General features: G+C 44.1%; 1 long non-coding RNA gene across 15 annotated transcripts in view; it reads right to left on the bottom strand.

Annotated features, from left to right (window-relative positions):
• Positions 1-21,094, bottom strand: part of LOC147583057 (uncharacterized) — a 219,472-nt gene that overhangs the window by 43,563 nt on the left and 154,815 nt on the right. For 10 of the 15 annotated variants that reach the window (XR_015244904.1, XR_015244910.1, XR_015244909.1 and 7 more), the window contains exon 6: positions 19,583-20,020. This is a non-coding gene — a long non-coding RNA (uncharacterized LOC147583057). Of the gene's footprint in view, positions 1-1,615; positions 5,684-9,473; positions 20,021-21,094 lie in introns of those variants that run through there. The other 5 variants (XR_015244917.1, XR_015244916.1, XR_015244898.1 and 2 more) reach the window with 3 other exon arrangements.

Genomic DNA, 21,094 nt, shown 5'->3' with positions numbered 1-21,094 from the left:
GCAGACAGGTTTTCTGTTGTCACGTCTGCCCTAAGTTCAGTCCTCTGCCTTGGGAGCACTGACTGTCACCAAACCCAAGCCCTAGCCTAAACCCACAGTGCATGGGGCCCTCTGGGACAGATGAAGCTGGAAAACCAAGGGCTGAGAGGTTGTCTGTGAGGGTGTGTGTGTGTGTGTGTGTGTGTGTGTGTGTGTGTGAGATGTGTGGCAAAGCACAACACACGGATAGCAATGGGATCGCACAAATCACCTGCTTCCATGACTCTGTGTTCACGTTTGGAAAAGAAGTTCAGCAGAAGAAACACCATTTCTCAGCTACCTGGCCTTTTTTTTTTTTTTTTTTTTTAATCAGCTATTTCTTTTCTTAATTAGATGGGCACTTCACTTCCAATGTGGTCATCAAGTCAATCTGCTTCAAGAGAATAATCTGCTACGAAGATTCACTTATTACTTTCAAAGATAAAAGAGGGTACAATTCTGATCCCAAACTCTCATTTAAGACCCCCTACAACAATACCGCCCTTCTGCCCTCAGGCTGTCCTGAACAACCCTCACCCTCGACAGGTGTCTGAGCCCTGTTCTGGAATCTGGTCTTTGGACTCAGATGATCTTACCTGAGTAGGTAACAAACTCTGTGTCTTGTTCCTACTGTTAAAAAACTCCCAAGTTATGATCACAGTGATCAAATAATGGAAAAATAATGGAGAAGATGCAGCAAAAATAGATCTTTAACTACATTTTCTTTCAAGTGCTGGTTACACTCAACAGTTCATGAAACTTATTCTAGCCCTACCTGTGTTTTTATTTTATAAGAACTTTTTATGGTTTAAGAACTATAATTAAACTTCCTCTGATTTATTACACTTAAGCTTTCAAGAAAACAATGAAGGGATTTCTCAAACTTAAGGAAGACAATTTATTTTTGTCTAATGTAAGGGATGAGAGAATGAGAGGGGAAATTTTTTTTCATCCTGATCTTGGTTAGAATTTTCTGATGTTCAAATTTCTGGTTATAAACCACAGTAAACAATCAGTCATTCATTAAGGAGCAACTATTGAAAAGGCGATATTTAAAAGAGGAAAAAATAAAACATGATGTTGATTAAAACCCTGCGCACGTCTTCACTTCAAGGCAAACGCTGTGCCCATCTGGGTATTTAGAAAGTGCCAAATATCATTGGGGTCTAGATTTAATTCATGCCATAAAGAAAGTACCGTGTTTAATTTGCTCACAAAAGACCTAGAACCTCATGGAAATGACGGTGGTGAGAAGGACAGTGAACTATTATTAAAATGAGGTGTTCGTTTTTAAATCACTTAAAAATACAGCATCAACCACAAACGTGAACCAGCTTTCAAAGGTCGAGTATTCCACTCCTATTGCTACTCTGTTAGCAAATCTTCGAAAATTAGTCGGTTTAAAAACCCTGGCTGCGTTTAGTCGGGAGGCCAAAGAAAAAGACACAACATTTGTCCCCAGGGGACTCAAAGACAGATCTGAGAATTAGTGGACAGCGGACCCATTCCCTGAGCTGAAGGCACTGTTTTCTGCTTACTTTAAGCATGATGAGTGACGACTGCGAAGAAGCTGAGGCCAAACCCCTCTTTCCAAGAGGAAATCGGAAATGTGCAGGGCCGAGCAGCCCCCAGCACATGTGCAAAGGTACCCGTGTTTAGAAGGTATTCCTGTGCCGGCCGACCTGCCACCCAGGGTGGCCACCCTCAGGGATGGTGCCTTCCTTACATCCATCCACGCTCTCTCGCCCACTGAGTCTTGTATGAACAGCAGACCTGATCCCTGTTTTCCGTCTAAGGGCACTGATGGGATTGTTGTATGAATTTTCTTTAGAACAGCCAGCCATTGTAAACACCACAGAAATGACAGCTCTTTTTTCCAATTCCTCTTTGAAAATGGTAGAGAATATGTATATCCTAGCTCTAACTGTATTTGTAAAAAAAAAAAAAAAAAAAAAATTTAAAAAGATTTTTCTCCTCCAGTCTATCGCAACTCAACCAACACCATCATCTGATCCTACAATGCACACGTGAAAAATTAAGTTTCCATACACTGTCACTTGTGCTTATTAGAAAAAACTTTGGATGTTAAGTGTCTATGTACGTTTACATCTGTGTATCAGTGTACCTACCTATGTATTCTTTACCTATAGGAAAACAAACTCATAATACTAATCTCCAAGAGTGTTTCTTTACTAGATACTTTATAAAACCAAGGTCTTTATGCTTACAAATCTACCCTCTAATAGGTAACAAGAGATCAGTTCTGTCATTACCCTGAGGTTCTGAGTATGTTCACAGAGTGACGTGCCGGTGTTCTCTAGATTTGTCACCGTAATGGTCTTGTCCTTCATGGCACATCATAACCTGCAGCTGCCTTTGCATGCTTGTATGCCACCTGCTTCTTCCATTAGCTTGTGAATCCCACGAAGGCAGGAGTAATGTCTGTGTTATCTTTGGATCAACACTGTGGCTGAATGCAACGTGGGAAGGGGAAGGGGAAAGGGAAAGGGAAAGGAAGGGAAAGGAAGGGAAAGGAAGGGGGAGGGGAGGAGGGAAGAAGAGAGAAGTGGAAAGGAAGGGAAGACATGTCTCAACAGGAGCCATGCTAGTTCCGGCTTCAGTAAACAGAAGGAAGACTTTCACAGTTTCATCAGATTTTACATTCATTGATTTTAAAAGTCTCTGTAACTATTACCTCATAAAATCTCATAACCCCAAGGGATCTTTTAGCATTAAATTAAAATGATTATTTATGACACAGAAGCACGGAAGTGAGGAATAATTTGCTCCTACATCTTTTACGTTGTGTCTATACAAGAGCCACTTAAAGCAGGTTGCTCTGTTTACTGACCTTTCAAGTTACCTGTTTGTAAATACAGAGCCGTTTCTCTAAGTGGATGGTTTAAAATTGTGATAAAGGTTGAGCGTTTCTTCCCTTTTTATTCATTCAACATATATTGGAAACACAAAGCCCCACTTTTAACTTTGGATCAATTTATGTGCAGGAAGAACTAGTTCTCCAGAAACCCTTCCTGGGGCACACGGTGGTTCAGTCGGTTGAGCGTCCAACTCTTAGTTTCGACTCAGGTCATGACCTCACGGTTCGTGGGATCGAGCGTTGGGCTCTGTGCTGACAGCGTGGAGCCGACTTGAGATTCTCTCTCTCCCCCTCCCTCTCTCTCTCTTTCCTACTCTCTCCATATCTCTTTCTCTCTCTCCAAATAAACATTAAAAAAAATTCAATACTGCTACTTAAAAAATATAGAGATTAAAAAAAAAAAAATCCTTTCCATTTTTACTACTCACATAAGACCCCGGTCAATGAGCAAACCATTTGCCAACAATAAGCAGGGTCACTGGGGTCAGGACAACCTCAGACTCAACGGCTAGGAAGGCGAGTATGTCTCCAAGGGGGTCCTTGTGAACCCTGATCAGGCGCCTGGCTCCGAGAGGGAGCCCCGCAGTGTTCCCCTTCACACAACATACCCCAAGTGGGCAGTGTGATCCACGCAGGACAGGTAAGGACTCGCCAGGCTCACAAAGCCCCAGATCTGAGGCTGCGCACGCCTCCTTGCGGGCCTCACTGCTCAGTCTCTGCAGGTGACATGGGCGGCAGGAAGTGGCGGCAAAATCACGTGCACCACAGAGAAAGTGCGAACGCTGACTTTTTCTTAAGGGAAAGGAAAAGTCCAAACAGACCAGTATGGTTTGAAGTATCTTGTCCAGGAACGGTCAGTGGCAGAAAACACAACCCGCTGAGCTGAGAACAGCCCTCATCTGGTCCGCTTTTGCCACAACTGCCTGAAGCCCTTCTGTTGAGACAGAGACAGACGTAACCTTCTGTCACCTGCCCTGGGAATCGTGAGAATTAAAAGAAAGAACGCGTGCCTTTTGTACCCCAATACTGTGGGTCTCCCGTGGTAATCTCCCTTGTGAAAAATACATTCAAACTCAGCTCCCTTCTGAACGCAGTCAGACCAACCTTGGAAATTCAGCTTTCATCTTGCCGAAACCTTTCTCTCAGTTGCTTCTCAATCAATTTATCAAAATCAACTGTTAGCTGAGGGTCCACCGCATGTCTAGCAGTCTTCTGATGACAAAATAAATCACCCCCTTCACTCTCTGCACTCAAGTCGTTTGTAACTCAGATGCTCCTCTCCCTCCTCCTGGATGCCCACACCTTTTCCTTGCCGGATGTGGCTTTAGAAAATACCATGCACTCACAAACACAGGAAGCTAACAGCACAGCACCCATCACAGTGAGAAAGGCAGAGAGGTCTCCCTTCCGACAGCCGGGCTAATTCACCTGGGTCCCGACCTGCATCAGCAGTGTGCCAGGAATGTAACCTTTGCCATCACGCCCTCCTGTTGGCAATCGGCCGTGACCTGCTGACTCTGTGGATAGAACACTGTGCATTCCAGCTTCATGTGCAAGAGTATTTCCTGGTCCAGCTGCGGCCTGTGGCCATAACAGAGGTCTTAACCCCTGCAGAAAGCCCTGGAGGGAGATGGAATCGAAGCCAATAATCTATGATCTAACCCTAGTGCCAGTGTGGGTTTGTCAAAGGCCCTCAGAGCAAATCGGGTTTTCCCTGGTTGGGGCTTGGCTTCCTTGCTTTAAAAAGGATTCTTAGTATTTATTGCAGTAAAATTAAGCACTTTCAAATTTCTGCCAGATCCCCTGGAGAAATATGGTTTATTAATACCAAACAAATGTGATGCTTGAAAGGCAGGAGACCCAGATTCTAGTCCCTGGCCCACTACTGACTCACTGGGTGGCTGCAGGCAAATTCGCTTAAATCAAGTAGACATCATATTCAACAGGCACAGAATGGACACTTGGTAGGTGGGCAGTGCTCTGTGAGGTCTGAGGCCAGGTTCAATGGTGAAACTCAGTACAGACAAAGCCCTTTGCCAGGAGCCCCTGCCTGGAGCGCCATGTTTTAGCCGGGTTCTAAGTGGCCACCCTGAAATACGTCCCTAAAATTTTTTACATCTTGAAGCTGAAGAAACTGGATGAAACTTATTTAAAAGGGGGGCAGTCCCACATAGCAGCCAAGAGCACAGCCTTTAGGAGCCAACCCTACGGATTTGAATCCTGGGTCCACCATTTATGAGCTTTAGTTTGCACATCTGTAAAATAGGAAGAAATAGTATCTATTGGTCGGTCACACATGGTTGTGAAGATTCGCTGAGTTATTGTCTGCACTCGGGGAGGCGAGTATTAGCTCACAGCCAAAAGTTAACAAGGCATAAAAATCAAGTATAATTAAGTATGTATTTTTCCATATTACAAAGCCATTTTATATATAGTTTCATTTGTACCTCACGCGACTCTGTGAGACAGGTAATAATAACACCACCTAACCTTTACACGACCCTTCAGAGTTTGCAGAACACTTTCCCTATTTTCTCTGAAGCTCATATTCTCATTTATTCTCTCACAAGTCACACTTCAGCAAAGACACCAGGCAGACTGGAAAAAACAAAACCGAAAAGAAGTTTTAAGAAAAAAAAAAAAGTCTCTTAAGTAAGTATCTCAATGGAGACTCTAGGAACAGCTAGGGAAGTAACGATTTCCATGCCGTCCACGTGCTGGTATCTCTGGCTCAGATCTCTCTCCTGAATTATAGACCTCAATATCCACCGTCGACCCGGCGTCTCCCTGAGGATTTAACAGACGTCTCAAAGTCAACATGTCCAAAATGAGACTCCTTGTTTTGTTCTCCGCCCCCCGTAAACAAGACAACGGGTGAATCAGGATATATGCACACACACTGGAATGCTGCAGCAATGTATATGAGGGAACAGCTACTCCACGCCCCCGACAACACGAATGAATTTTATAAACATTATAATATGGAGGAAAATTTTCATAAGCTGCAAAAAACTGCATACCTATCTACCCATCTCAAAACGCCTGCAGCAATGTACATTTATGTGATGAAATATATATTTGTTAAAAACACTCAAGAGAATTCTAAATACAAATTTCAGAATTGTGAGGAAGGCAGAGAATGGACAGAATGAAGCAGACATCCAAAAGTATCTGTCATGTTCTAAATTCTTAAATTGGGTGGTGGTTCACTGGAGCACATTTTTTTTGAAATTATTTTTAGCGCTCGCTTATAGATGTTACACATAACCTTCTGTACATGTAAAATAATCAATCAATTGAAAAGAAATACAATCTAAAAACCTGAATTGTGTTGAAAGTTACATTTCAAAACGATAAGCTAAGCAGCACAGGAAGTCAATCTTGCTAAAACTAGGAAGAAATTAATGTATACTAATAATGCTGGTTATGGAACAGAACTACTTGATCAAGGGTAACTGAAATACACCAGGTTTACAGGTCAGAACAAATTTATTTATCAGGAATATTTTTCCTATTTTGCTAGACTTGCCTTCTTTTTAAAAAAATTTTTTTTCTTTTTTTCAATGTTTTTATTTATTTTTGAAGGAGAGAGAGAAACAGAGCATGAGCAGGGGAGGAGTAGAGAGAAAGGGAGACACAAAGTTCGAAGCAGGCTCCAGGCTCTGAGCTGTCAGGACAGAGCCCGATGTGGGGCTCGCACCCACAAACAGTGAGATCATGACCTGAGCTGAAGCCAGACGCTCAACCGACTGAGCCACCCAGTCTTGCCTTCTTCAAAACAAAATGGATTAGCATTATTTGTTTAGCGTTACCTGTGGTGAGCAGACAACCTGCGGCCACTAAGGATGGGGACGTCTAGCTGACCCGCCCGCACTCGAGACTGAGGTTTGTGTAGGAGAAGCTCAGAGCCACACCTATTGAAGGCCCATGATTTTAGATTTACTCCTCTTTCCTGCATCAGCACTGACAGCAGACTAAATTTGCTGTAGCTAGACTTAAAATATGCTTCTTTCTAGAACATCTAAGTTCCAAGTCTTAAGTGAACATAGTATCACAGTCTATTTTAGAAGGAAATGACCAAGCTCAAAGCAACACTAGGCATGATGTGCCTTGTTTATCTATCTGTTCAAACAGGCATGAGAGGCCTGTGCATTTCTTGTCCTTTTCAAATATGAGCCGGGTCTATTTGAGTGGCCAGGGAGGAGACGATAGTTTGATTTAGATTTGGCATGGGTTTAGGGGAAGAAATGTCTTTGTAGCTGGTCCTAAATATTACGGTAACTTGGAGCGAGTTAGTCTCCAAGGGAAAAGTCACCACATGTTATAACAGGAGCCACTGGGCTTGGCAAGGAAGGCAATGAAAGAGTTGCAATTAAAGCAACGCCATTTCTTGGAGCGCCTGGGTGGCTCAGTCAGTTAAGCGTCCGACTTCAACTCAGGTCATGATCTCAAGGTTCATGAGTTCAAATCCACATCGGGCCCTGTCCTGGCAGCTCAGAGCCCACAGCCTGCTTCAGATTCTGTGTCTCCCTCTCTCTCTGCCCCTCCCCAGCTGGCACTCTGTCTCTGTCTCTCTCAAAAATAAATGAACGTTAAAGCGACGCCATTTCCCCATCATAGCAAAGATGTACTGGCCAGGACAACTGCTTGTTGTCCATGGCCGATCCAACTAAACACACCCTTTCAAATCAGCCTCCACCAGAGTCTAAAGAATACTAAATGCTGAAATTAATTTTAATTTCTAATGAATTCCTAAGGAGAACGTTTTCTTCCTTTCTACTAAAAAAAAGAATAAACAATTTAGCATACAGATTCAAAAAGAGGAATGCCAGAAAAAATTTAAGTTTGAGAAGATTGCAAAGGTACATTTTTTTCAAATTTATCTATTACTTTTGTAACTCTAATAGGACTGTATTTTGTTTTGTTTTGAGAGAGAGAGGGTGCAAGTGAGCAAGGGGTAGAGAGAGGGAGAGAGAAAGGGAGAGAGAGAGAATCCCACGAGGGGCAGAGAGAGAGAGAGTGAGAGGAGGGTGGGGGGGGAGGGAGAGAGAGAGAGAGAGAGAGAGAGAGAGAGAGAGAGAAAGAGAGAGAAGGAGGGCTCACCCGAAGCAGGATTCATATTCACCTGATGTGGGACTTGAATTCACGAACCATGAGATCATGACCTAAACTGAAGTCAGATGAGCCACCCAGGTGCCCCTGTATTTTGTTTGGATGTATACTCTACCACCCCTCATTTAAATTTTGGAAAATTACATTCTTGTCTATATCTGCCTTGCTCTTGTGACTGTTCATTCTCCAACAGAAACCACCCTACTATGAGGCTTTCCAAAGCTACAAGGAAGTGCATTCTGGTACAGAGCAGGCTGTTAATGAGTTTTTACTGAGTGAATCTGCTTTCTTTCCTGGCCTTGATTTGGCTATAAATTATAAGGCTTTTTATACTAATAATAATGGAGTTTCTTGCCATGTAGGGTTTTTTTAAGGTGAAAAAAATTATAAAAGGTATAAACCGTGGCTCACAAGTCAAGTGTGTATACAGACCCACGTAGTTTACAAAACATACAAGCCCAGAGGTGATTCTTCTGGACCGTACCATTTGTTTTGCAAAGAAAGTTCACACTATTTACTATAGGTCTGCATAAATAATCATACACCTGCACAAACATAGGCTAGACTAGAAGGCTAAGTACTGAATGCTGCTTATTCTGATTTATATTTTTTATCAAACTCATCATAATTTACTACTTCCAAGAGGAAAAACAAGCTTATATAATGGTGCAGATTGCAATACTTAGTGTCCAGTTATGCGAAGCAAAGAAACTAAACTTTAAGGAAAAAAATGGGACAAAATATAAATATAAGTAATGCGGTTTTGGTTTATAAAGTGTTTACAAAGAAGATTCATTAATTAGTGAGAAACTAAGGGGTATGAGTGTGAATGCATGTGTGTGTGAGCACATGTACATGCATGTACATGTATGAGTAGTGTGTGAGTGTGAGTGTGTGAGTGCATGTTTGAGTATGGGTGCGGGTGTGTGTGTGCGAGTGCCTGTGTGAAGAAAAAAAGACACAAGAGAGAGGGAGAGATCTGGAAAAATGGAATAAACAGAGACCTTTGGGAATGTCTTAAAAACATATAATTTGATGGGGCACCTGGGTAGCTCAGTCAGTTTGAGCATCCAACTTTGGCTCAGGTCATGATCTCACAGTTCATGAGTTTGAGCCCACACTGGGCTTGCTGCTGTCAATACAGAACCTGCTTTGGATCCTCTGTCCCCCTCTCTCTGCCCCTCCCCTGCTCACTTTCTCTCTCTCTAAAAAAAAAAAAAAAAAAAAAAATTCATTAGAAATTAAAACTATTGGGGCGCCTGGGTGGCGCAGTCGGTTAAGTGTCCGACTTCAGCCAGGTCACGATCTTGCGGTCCGTGAGTTCGAGCCCCGCGTCAGGCTCTGGGCTGATGGCTCGGAGCCTGGAGCCTGTTTCCGATTCTGTGTCTCCCTCTCTCTCTGCCTCTCCCCCGTTCATGCTCTGTCTCTCTCTGTCCCAAAAATAAATAAAAAAACGTTGAAAAAAAAAATTTAAAAAAAAGAAATTAAAACTATTTATATGTAATTTATAATTTGATGTTTCCTTAAAAAGCACCAATATTATTCAGATGTTTTCCAGATCAGTATAGAGTACAAGCTATAAAATATCAGTCCTGAATTCTAAGGACAGGGACATACATAACATCATTTAGATTTCTCTGGCGAAGGAGACTATTGACAGAGCTATGCAGTATCTACCTGAAGGTCAGGCTGATATGCTCATCTTGAGACACAGAGAAAATATCCTCCAACAGGTACCTGAGGGCTGAATCCGCAGGAGTCCACAGTACCCTTCCCAGGTCGGTGCTCTCTACCTGGCCCATAGCTGGCTGGTGGTGATCACAGAGAACAGAGTGAGTTCGTCGCACAACATCAGGTGCTAAGTACCTACTATGTGTCAGGCAGTGCACTTGGTAGATGCTCAAATATGGTGGTGAACCCAGTGAAACAAAAAGTTCCTGTCCTCACGGAGCTTACCGTCTAGCAGGGAAGAGTAGTGGGTCTCAGGGATATACAGCAGAGAGACCAAGAGCACTGGTGTCATTAAGATGGAGTTTAAGTCCTGCTGTGCCACTTACTGCGGAAACATTCTTGAACTCCCTCGTCACTGCCTTACTTAAACGTAAAACGGAAGGATAATGTTGAGAAGACTCCATGAGGCATGTTTGTAAAGCACTTGTACCAGTTCCTGGTGCACACAAGGCCCAGTAAATGGCAGTTTTGATGGTTATTCCTGCAGAGAACCAAGGGACATATACACAGAAGCATGCTATCTCCTTCCCCGGGACACTCACCAAATTGCTGGACAAGAAACTAAACCACATCACCACTTTATCACACTTCTGTATGATTTTTACAAATTAGACGGTTACCAAGCTAGACAGGAAAGTCTAGTTGCTAAAAGTTTACCCCAGCAAGAGGCCCATACCATTGTTGCAATGGGTATGTTCTCTGTTTCTCAAGGAGGTAGCATGCAGGTATTAGATGGCCTCTTATAACTGATATAACTTATAAGTATTTTCACTTTTATTATTTTTTTTCTTTTTAATGTTATTTATTTTTGACAGAGACAGAGACAAAGACAGAGACAGAGCATGAGCATGAGCAGGGGAGGGGCAGAGAGAGAGAGGGAGACATAGAATCCGAAGCAGGCTCCAGGTGCCGAGCTGTCAGCACAGAGCCCGACGTGGGGCTTGAATTCACGAACCGCGAGATCACGACCTGAGCCGAAGTCGGATGCTTAACAGACTGAGCCACCCAGGCACCCCAAGCATTTTCTCTTCTAAAACAAACCCTACGGAAAGTACCGCTACCATAAAGACTGTTCTGGATGAGGACTCCACAAGGACAGATGAAGAGCTCTGCTCAAGACGTCTTATGCTGAGAAGCAGTAGGGCAGAAGGAATGGTTAGGAACATAACCTCTGGAGCCAGGCTGCCAGGGCCGGGCCCTAAGCACTCTCCATCACTCAGTTCTCCACAGCAGTGACCATGTTGCTCACTGGGACTCGGTGTTTCAAATCTGTAATATGAGGGGGGTGCCTGGGTGGCTCAGTCGGTTAAGTGTGTGACTTTGACTCAGGTCATGATCTAGCAGTCCTTGAGTTCGAGCCCTATATCGGGCTCTGTGCTGACAGCTCGGAGCCTGGAGCCTGCTTCAGATTCTGTGTCTCCCTCACTCTCTGTCCCTCCCCCACTTGCACTCTGCTTCTCTCTCTCTCTCTCAAAAATAAATAAACATTAAAAAAATTTGTAATATGAGGATAATTATTAGATCCTATCTCACTGGGTAGATGTATGGATAAAAATCATAAACAGCTATAAAGCAATTAGATTAGTACCCTATGGAAAATATTCCATAAATGTTAGCAATAATTATGTATGGCAAACCCAGTAACTTTATTATCTTGCTAATAAAAACATGAGAGCCAAACAGCAAGACAACAACTGAACCACAACCAGAGGAAATCAAGTTCTTTCTTTAACTCTCCCATCAAGTTTATGCATCACACTGAGTACCGCACATCCTTCCTACAATTCACTTTCCCATCTATACAACAAATCATACATAAATAAAAGTGTGTGTGTATATATATATGTACATGTATGTATACATATGTATGTATATACACATGCACACACATGTACACCAAGAATGCCGAGAGAGCTGATGCAGCTTTTTGCTACTATCAACAGCAGCTGAGCAATTTCAATTTCTGTATTTTCCTATCTATAATAAAGGTTCTCCAGAGAAACAAATAGGATGTGCGCGCGCGCGCGTGTGTGTGTGTGTGCGTGTGTGTCTGTCTGTCTCAGTGTGCACGTATGGTGGAGAGAGAGACGGAGAATGACGGAGAGATTTATTTTAAGGAACTGGCTCAGGCGATTATGGGGGTTGGCAAACCCACACTCAGGATGGTGACCCAGAGAAGAGCTGTGTTGCAGTCCAAGCTGGAGGGCTGTCTGGAGACAGAATTCCCTCTTCCTTGGTGGCGGTGGGGGCAGGGGGACCAATCTTTTTCTCTAAAGCTGTCACAACTGGATGAGGGTAATTATACAGGATCATTTGCTTTACTCAGAGTCTACTGCCTTCAATGTTCAACCTCATCCAAAACTAAATGACGTCTATCTGCACCGTGACACGCACACTAGGGTTTCACCAGATAGCTGGGTACCGTGACCTGGCTAAAGCTGACACATAAGATTGACCATCACACCATCCTTGCAAAAGAGATGATGTTCAGACGGTTCCTTCCGGTGGGAAAATTCTCTAGAACGCACAGCAACTTCACTCTGAGATGAGATTAGAGGCAAGGAATTCTGACGAGGCACCCCCTTCTTTAGAGGTGAATTCTAAGTCTGAAGAAACCCTACAAAGGAGATGCAGAGGACGATGGCATCTGCACGGCAGGATGAGTCAGGAGAAGGAAGGCACTCCAGTCACAGGGGACCAAGCCTTTGGAACAAGGGTTGCAAACTCAGTGCTGGTACCAGCCAAGTACGCAGCACAGAGGGGTGACACCAACGGGGCGGGGGCTGTGTGGAGAGCACAGTGCACACCACACCCAGAAGAGCTGCCCTCAGCTGCTTCTGTGAAGCTGCAGGTCCAGCACTCTTCCTGCAACAGCCCAAGGACGCAGCCTGGCTCAGTGCGAGGGCCACCGACTCCAAGTCGGGAGACGGGGCCCCGTCTCCCGGGATGACTGCTCGTCAGCAGCACGCCCTGGAATAAGTTCCCTGCAACTCTCAGGGCCTCTGTTTCACTCACATTACAGAATTATTGTGAATACTCAGGGGTAAGTGCCTAAAATACAAGGGTGCATGTGTGCATGTTACATGTTGCATATAATACATATGACCGATTATTGTAACGTATGTATCTGCTTCCTTCTTTGCTTTCTTTCACCTTCATTTGTGTATCACTTACTGTGTCCAAGGCAGCGCTTTACGACCCATTTATTTACTCCTTACGACAGCCCCGTGAGGCAGGTACTCGTTTGACAAACGAAGCATGGAAAGGGTAAACAGTTTGACCAGCAACAGGACACACAGTGGAGAATCCTAGAAGACCGTCAAAGAAATAACAAAGTAACAAGACTCATTGTTGCTACAGTAGATGTACTCCTCAAGCTACCATATGCCTCTTCTTTCCTTCCAACCAAAAATGTGTTGCAAGTGGGGGTTACACTCGCTGCCCGTACTTGGGGATTCCCTTACACTCCTTAAGTCAACGAACGCTCTGCGCTCGCCGGCCGGAGGGTCCCCTGCCAGTCCTTTCCTCCTGAGCCCCGAGTTAGTGGCTGCTGCTCAACGCCTCCTTCTTTGGCACGGACCTCCTCTGGCCTTCGGGACTCTGAACTTCCCTGTTTTCCTCTTTGAAAACGCCTTCCTGATCTCCTCCCACCCCTGGCCCCAGGTCCTACTCACTCTGCCTTTGTGCCCTTGCTGGTCTTCGTTCCCTAACGCCATCGCACAATCTGCGGAAATCACGTTTTCAGGGCCCACCTCAGTGCCCGGCCTCCACGCCTCCTCAGCCGACCTTCATGCTGACCTTCTCTGCTCCAAGTCGGGCCGACAACCTCCGTGAACCCCACCTCCACGTGAACCCCACATCCAGCACAGGACGGAGTCTCTTAGTTCCTCAACCCCCTCACCTCCCACAGCCGGCCTCTGCCCTCCGCTTCACCCACCCGCTCTCATGACCTTCTTCTCTCATCATCCCTCCAACGGCTGCACTTGAGCAATAATAAATCTGGACATCCCACTCTCGGCCGCAACCTCGTGTCCTTGAGCTCCCCATTACTGTATTCACCAATTACTTAGGCCACTGGTTACTCAGGATAACCAAACCTAACAATTCTAAGCCCCAAATCTGACTCCCCCCCGCCCCCCCAGCAGGTACCAGCAACAACACGGCTGCCTTCGGAAACCTGCATGCTGACCTTTGCTCTTCTGGGGCATTTCCTAACCTAGCTGCCGCCCACCTCTCTAACTTATCTGGTTTACTCCTCCCTTGTTCCAGGCATACCATGTCCAGTTCCTCAGACGTACTGTGTTTCCCTCTTGCCTCTGGGTCTAGTACATTCTAGGTCCCCTGCCTCGAATAGGCCTTTTTCCACTTTATCTTGGCACTCATCATCGAGAGTCATGTTAAGCGCCACAACCTCTTCCGAGGCCTTCTGTGTCTCCAGACGTGGTTGGCTTCCCCTCAGTGGCTCTTCCCGTGGCAAATCTGCACTTCCCCCTGCATTATACTCAACCCACAGGGTGGCGTCTCACTCCCTGGCCTGCGGGTCTGTGAATCAAGACTATGGCCTGTTTGCTTTCCAGTGTACTCCTGCCATGCAGCACTGGTCCAAAGGACACTCAACAAGTATTTGCTAAATAAACATGCAGTTGGCTCTTAAGCTCTGGTCCTCCTGACTTTGTCCTAGAGATTCGGTTCTGTGTCTCCAGTCACCTGACGGACGTCTCACCAGCATCTACGCTGAATATGTGCAAAACAACGAGAGATCACCTTTTCTCTCACGCCTGCTCTCTTCCAAACCCAGTAGAGAGAACACAGGCATAGAAATCTGGAACACCTGCAATGCCCTGTTCAATATCCTATTAGCTTCTGGACAACTTTAGACAAACCTTTCTCTGAGCCTTGGTTTTCTACATCTCTGAAATACGGACAAAAATACCAACCTTATAGAATTAGGATACACCTGAATGAACTGATCTATGTGAAATGCCTGGTGAATGGCCGAGAAGTAATAAACAGAGCCTGGTTCTAAAATCTGGAGTTATTTTTGCTCCCACCTCCCCACCAGCTAATCTCTGTTATCCAGGCAGTTCCGAAAGCCCACCTCTTTAACCTGTCTAGTTTTCTCCATTCCAGTAGTCCCCCCTCATCTGGGCCCTCTTCCCCTCTGGCCTGGACTGTATCTCAGCAGCTCACATGCCTTCCGCTTGGATTCTCTCACTGGCCAACCACCCCCCACACTGACATCAGACAAGGCTTCCTCCAGGAGAGATCCCACTGTCACTCTCCTGACCGGGACACTTCCACTGCTCCCCGATGGCTCAGGATCAAGTTTAAAGCATTTAGTTGTTGGACACACATGGTCCACCCGGATCTGGCCTCAAGGGACCTTGGCGGCCTTATCCTCTCATTAGTCACTTTTGCACACATGGTTGCCCAGCAACAACAAATCAGTTACTGCCTGCTCGGTACACTGGAATTTCCCATCCCGCTCTAGGCCTTTGCCTGGCTTTCCCTGGACTGGAACATGCTCCCTGAGTCTTCTTTCAATGTCCAGCTCAAATGCTCCTTAATCCATAAATGATTTCGCGATCATCCTGGTCACAGACAAGCTTTCTTTTCTGCAAACACGTGGTATGTTTAGTTAGCTCTCTGTATTAATACATTCATCTCTTGCTCTGCATTCGTTCCGTCACCTGTGCACGGAATCTTACTCCAAGTTCTACAAGGATAGCATCGTGGCCACGCCCACACTGCCATGCTCAGAAAAAACACCCAGGAAATGGTGGCTGTACGGACAACCCTACAGAGTCCTTCTGAGTAGCACCAGCATCCAGGGTCTATAGCTAATCAGCTCAGCTTCTGATCAGCTCCTAGAACTGTACCTGGCATTGAGGGACACTCCACAAGTAACTGTTAAATGAACTTATCCACAGGAAGATCTACTATTGGCTACAGGACAGAAATTCTGTCTCTAGGGCAGGAAACATGAGAGAGGACATGAAGAAGCCTTTTCTTTTCCAAGTTATACTTAGAGATGCCGTAAGTTTCATGTCTCCCACAAGCTATACAGCTAATCTCAGCAATAACCATGGCACGTCATGCTTTGGTATCTTGAGTATTTCAGAAGTACCTGATTTTAATATGTAAATAAAAACCATTCTTCAAAATAGTCTCCTTTGGAGAATGACAGAAGTATTCTCACAATGTCCAAAAAAAATTTTAGACCTCCCCCCTTTTATATAGCCACAATTTCTTCTGGTGAAAAAGAAGTATGTTTATTACAGAACGAAACACCTTTTCTCAAAAGGCTTTCAAACGGCTGAGAATTTACTGCAGAAATGAATTCCAAGCTCCTCATCCTTAAAATAGAAAAGGTCCCCCCTCCCCCCAGCTCCCAGGGCTTTCATTTCCCAAATGCTATTATGTAATGCCCTTTATAAATCACGTGTACAACTCTCATTTTTCCAGCAAGTTTGATTTTAACCCCATCTCTGGGCCCTCACAACACCACGTGTGCCTCTGTCACAGTCCTTGTCGGTATATGTAGCGTTACCTCCTTAGACATCATTCACCCCACTGAGCTGTGTCTTCCTGGAGGGCCAGGTCCATGGCACGTCCATTTCTGAATCTGCAGTCCTCATGGCTGGAATGTAGTAGGTGCCTCCGTAAACGTTTACATGAACCAATGACACCAGTCAGTTATGGGATCATAAGTCTGTTCATCAGACCTGATTACTGTCTCCTTCCTGTCCTCAAAGGACAGAGAATTTCTACCACAGTGGGCAATAAAAAAGGATGGAAGGCTCTCAAGGCACCAGCAAACGGCAAGTTCTACGTGTGTCTCTGGCAAAGACGACATGACATGGCTGCAGTTAAGTAGCGGCTTAACTTCTTCCTAGCTGACTCGGTACTTAAGGAGGCAACATTCATTTGCATGTCTGTGTGTCTTTTGCTACGTGCGTTAAAATATTAATTGCGTTACTCTGAAGGAACGCTTTCTAGATGTGATTCATTTAAATTGTTTACTTAGATCCCCTGAAGTAAATACAAGATGAGTAAAACCAAATTAGTTTTAAATCACACCTTAGAGACGACAGTTAGTGAAGTACCTTGTTGGGGATCTAAAATTGTTACATAAAAAAGATGAAAAGACCTGCCTATTCGGCACTGTGCACCCGTCAGTGCCTGGGAAACGATCTACTTTTCATGATCATCCAATCATGCAGACTGACGTCATTGTCTCCAGAACCTACATGCTGCTCTTCCCAGATTGAACAACATAAGCACATCGACGAGGAAGCTCATTATAAGTTGATGACAAATTGGAAAAAAAAAACCTTTAAATATAATTACAGACACGACTCTCACATTTGGGCTTTCCAAACATGGAGGGCTTAAGAGACACCACAGTTCCTTGTCACAGAAAGTTCCAAAACCCAGTATATTCTGGAAAGTCCAAATCTACTGCCTGGGTAGCTCAACAGTGTGTGTCAGGACTGAATCTTTTTAAATGACGGTTGACACTTTGCTCAAGTACATAAGAACAGAAAAGAGAAACCACCGCAGATTTTAGAAATTTTCAGTGATAATAAAGTTTCCATCAAAGACAAAATTTTATTTCATATTCTCTTAAATGTTTCTGAAAGCCGCAGAGATTTCTTCCAGGTGGAAACTGAGGCAAGAAAGCTCAATCATTTAGTTAGAGCACCCTACATTTCAAAAACAATTAAAAGCCATGACCCCAAACCAAATTCTCCAATAATCTATTCTCATGAGAAAGGGGCTAAAAGGCTTATTGCCTAACTAAAGGATAAATACCATGAATTATTTCAATGATTGGCCCAGGAAGCCTCAGCACACCGCTCAGTAACACGGACACGTGTTAACACCCCTGTGCACAACCTCCCTTGTGATGACGCGTGCGTATCACAGTCAACAGGTAGCCCTGGTTTTGTTCAGAACGGTATTTCTGTACATCCCCACCGCACAGTTACGATGCTGCCATCTTCTGATTATGCCCAGTGAAGTGTAAACAATTTTTTCACACAAAAAGCAAAATCAGTAAAACTAAAAATCCCTACTTTTCTGCCAGTAGTGCCCTCAGTTAACAGGAGCAAAGACACGAACATAGAAATTACAACACTCCCAGACATAATTCAAGCAGAATTCTAAATGGATAAGCACACATTATAAACTTTTTTTTTTTTTTTTTTTTTTTTTTTGCAAGTGCCTTGCATGCTTATGTTACTATTCAGTCTGAGATAGACAGATCATCAATGACCTTCTGGGTCACTGACTAGGGAGAAAGAGGACTGTAAAAAAGAGTGGGAGAAAAAATAAAGGGGGGTGGCTTCCTTCCACCCCAGGCCCCCTACTGCCCTGAATGAAAGCAGACAGATGGCAGGCACCTTCCCCTTTAATTAGGAGGGCAGCTCAGAAGCGGACAGCCCAGCTCATGTGGCACCATCTCTAACAAACCGTTCCGAGGGGAATGCTCTGCTCATTCACCCTGGCTTCAAACTGTTCTGGATCTTTAATTGACAAACCAAATCTCGGTAGGTTTAATTGTGACAAACTGCAGCTCTGAGTACAGTACTCTGCAAAAAGGTGTTTAAAGGAAGTTTGCTGAATAATCCACAGACATTCATAAAAGGAGCCTGGAGGGTTTTAAATGAAAAACGGACACCCCACGTCCTACCACCACCACGTTGAGATAAAACGTGAATTCCCACGGCACAGAAGCCCTAACTTAAATTCACTCGGTACTCCATACGAGATTTAGAAGGAAGATTCCTGATTTCTGCTCTTCCAATGCCACTCCGTAGTTACAATGCCTCCTTCTACCTTTAAAGTGTTACCGTTGGGAGTTGAGAAAAGTCCAGAAAACTCTACGGTAAAAACAGTCCATTTTATGAGGAGGGATAATCTAATTACAAATCATAAACTACTCTGCATTTCCATTTGTTTTGCATTTTCAAAACCATAGAGCTTTGTATTAATTTACTGAGCCATGCCACAGCTCTGGAGCTAGGATCAGATAAAACACAAACAAACACAAATGGAAGACAGGGGTCAAGTGTCAGAAATTAGGCTGGTGTCCCAAAATCTGCACAGGTGGTGATGCCTCTTATTTTCTGAAAGCCACACATCTTCTATAAACCTACAAAACATGAATCTTTCTAACTTGAAGGAAAACATCAGTTTCCTCGACAAGTTTAGGTCTTTATACATTTTATCCCATTCTTACAAAAAGTCTGTTTGTTTGTGGGTTTTTTTTTTTTCCCCCAACATCACTAAATAATTCGTATTCTTCAGCTCCTTCCCATTTCCCAACAGGTTTTTAAGTTACGGCCTCTTGTTCAGGCACCACTCCCAGCCAGTGTCTGCCGTTCCCACAGGGGGGACACTCTATTTTCACATAAGTCTCGTACAGGCACCCTTTCTGCTTCCCAATGGAAATAAGGACGATGAACTGGGGCTCTTTTGCTAGATATGCTGCTGGCTGCACCACGTAAAAAAAGTTTTGCCTGTGTCACTGTCCTTTAATTAACAGCAAGGTTCTTGGATTGTTTAAAAAAGAAGAAGAAAAAAAAAGAACTTTGTGTTTTCTCATTGATAATAAATTTTAGTCTCATACGATCTCCAACAAGGAAGCCAGCACGCTAGATATAGGAAGAGAGACAGAAAAGATTAAAGAAGCAAGTAGCTATGTAACAAACTTCATATCCTACTTCCCAATGAGGGGGGAAAAACTTGGCGTTTGCCAGATATGGAGTGTCTAATACAATGTTAGCAAGAGAAAACATGTAGCAGCGACTGACTAACAAAGAAACAAACAAAACTTACTTTGTTTTCCAGCACAGTAAGCAGGTCGGGAGTGAGATGAGGGTAATTCCTTCCTCGAGGCCCCTGCTTTCACTTTGAGAGCTGTGTTTATGCCGACATCCAGATTTGCTGTGGCACACTCCAAAACGCCTGTACTTCTCAGGATGCCCCAAGTTCACAGTTCATCTCAGAAGCCCCGAGGACCAGGAACCCCCGGGACAGATCGCGGCGACCTCTGGGCACCACGTGGCATCACTGCTGTTGTTAACACACACACACGCCCGGGACACCCACTTGTTACCTCAGGAACCAGGCCACCGGCAGAAAACTGCGCAGAGGAGTGTCCAGAGTCCCCAGCCTCTGGTATTCTCAGGTTCAAGGTTGGAAAATGCATTAAGACGAGAACCACGCAGTCAGCAGTATTCTGTGCCATTAACTTTCTGGTACTTAAATGCCTGTCTAAAGAAGAGCAGAAGGTACAAAATTACAAGGAACATTTTACTAGTGATTGTGATTGGCGGTGGCTGCACACTGGCTCCTAGCTTGCTCTCTAAAACTCCATTTAAAAATCCTAGATCGGAGGTATTTTCATTTCCTCTGTGAAAACCATAGAAAACCGTTTTTTTTTTTTTAAAAAGGGAAAAAGTATAATTTTGTTTAAAAATGTAACCCTTACTAAACCTCATCTGGTTAATTTTTTTAAAACCCACAAAGTAAAACAAACAAACAAAAAGTGTATAAATTTGGTTTGTTTTGAAAAATTACTTCATCCACGTACTGTGCAGCTCATAAAAACAAACCTTCTTCCAGCAAAACCGGGACACTTTGACCCTGTTTACTGCAGTGTTTTGAAACCACTGGCTCGTAACTCCTGACATCACTGGATGTGCATTAGCACCTTTACTGCTGTCGGGGGCACACGCTGCTGTCCCCATGGTCTTCAGTTGCCCCTGCCTGAACAAATACTCCCCAGGACAGGAAGGATACCGGCCTCAGCATTAAACCCCCAGAGCTCACATGATACCTTCTGTATTCACCTCTCTGGTCACTCTTACAAGCAAACAAAAGCACCGACCACCTGATACTTTATTTAAGTTCCAGCTTCCAGACCTGGTACGGATCATTACTTCTTCTGACCCTCCACCTGACCCTTTCTCACCAATCACCATAATGGCAAGAATTTCTGCCATGGAGCTTTACAAACAGAAGATCCCGACCTACTTTCTCCCGGTAGAAGGTTCCCACAAACTTTCCTAGAGGATCATTTATTTTAGCAGATTTTAGAGTCCCAAAGAGTATTATTACATTTTTAATTTTGACAAAGTCAGATTATTCCATTTTTTTTTCTTTTGTGGAATATGCTGTTGGTGATGTATCTGAGTGTTGCATTTTTAAAGAAATAATTTTCTCCTGTAAGTCTGACACATTCCCCCTTCCGTGTTCTTCAATCCTTATTTTAAATATATCCAAATCAAACCAAAGGATAGCTATAATCCCTGGAGCAAATCACCATTAAATTTGGGGGGACATCTC

Source organism: Puma concolor, chromosome A2 (genome assembly GCF_028749965.1).
Source record: "Puma concolor isolate L17-30 chromosome A2, mPumCon1.1.hap2, whole genome shotgun sequence".
NCBI classification, from domain to species: Eukaryota; Metazoa; Chordata; class Mammalia; order Carnivora; family Felidae; genus Puma; species Puma concolor.
This window is presented reverse-complemented; position numbering and strand designations above follow the sequence as displayed.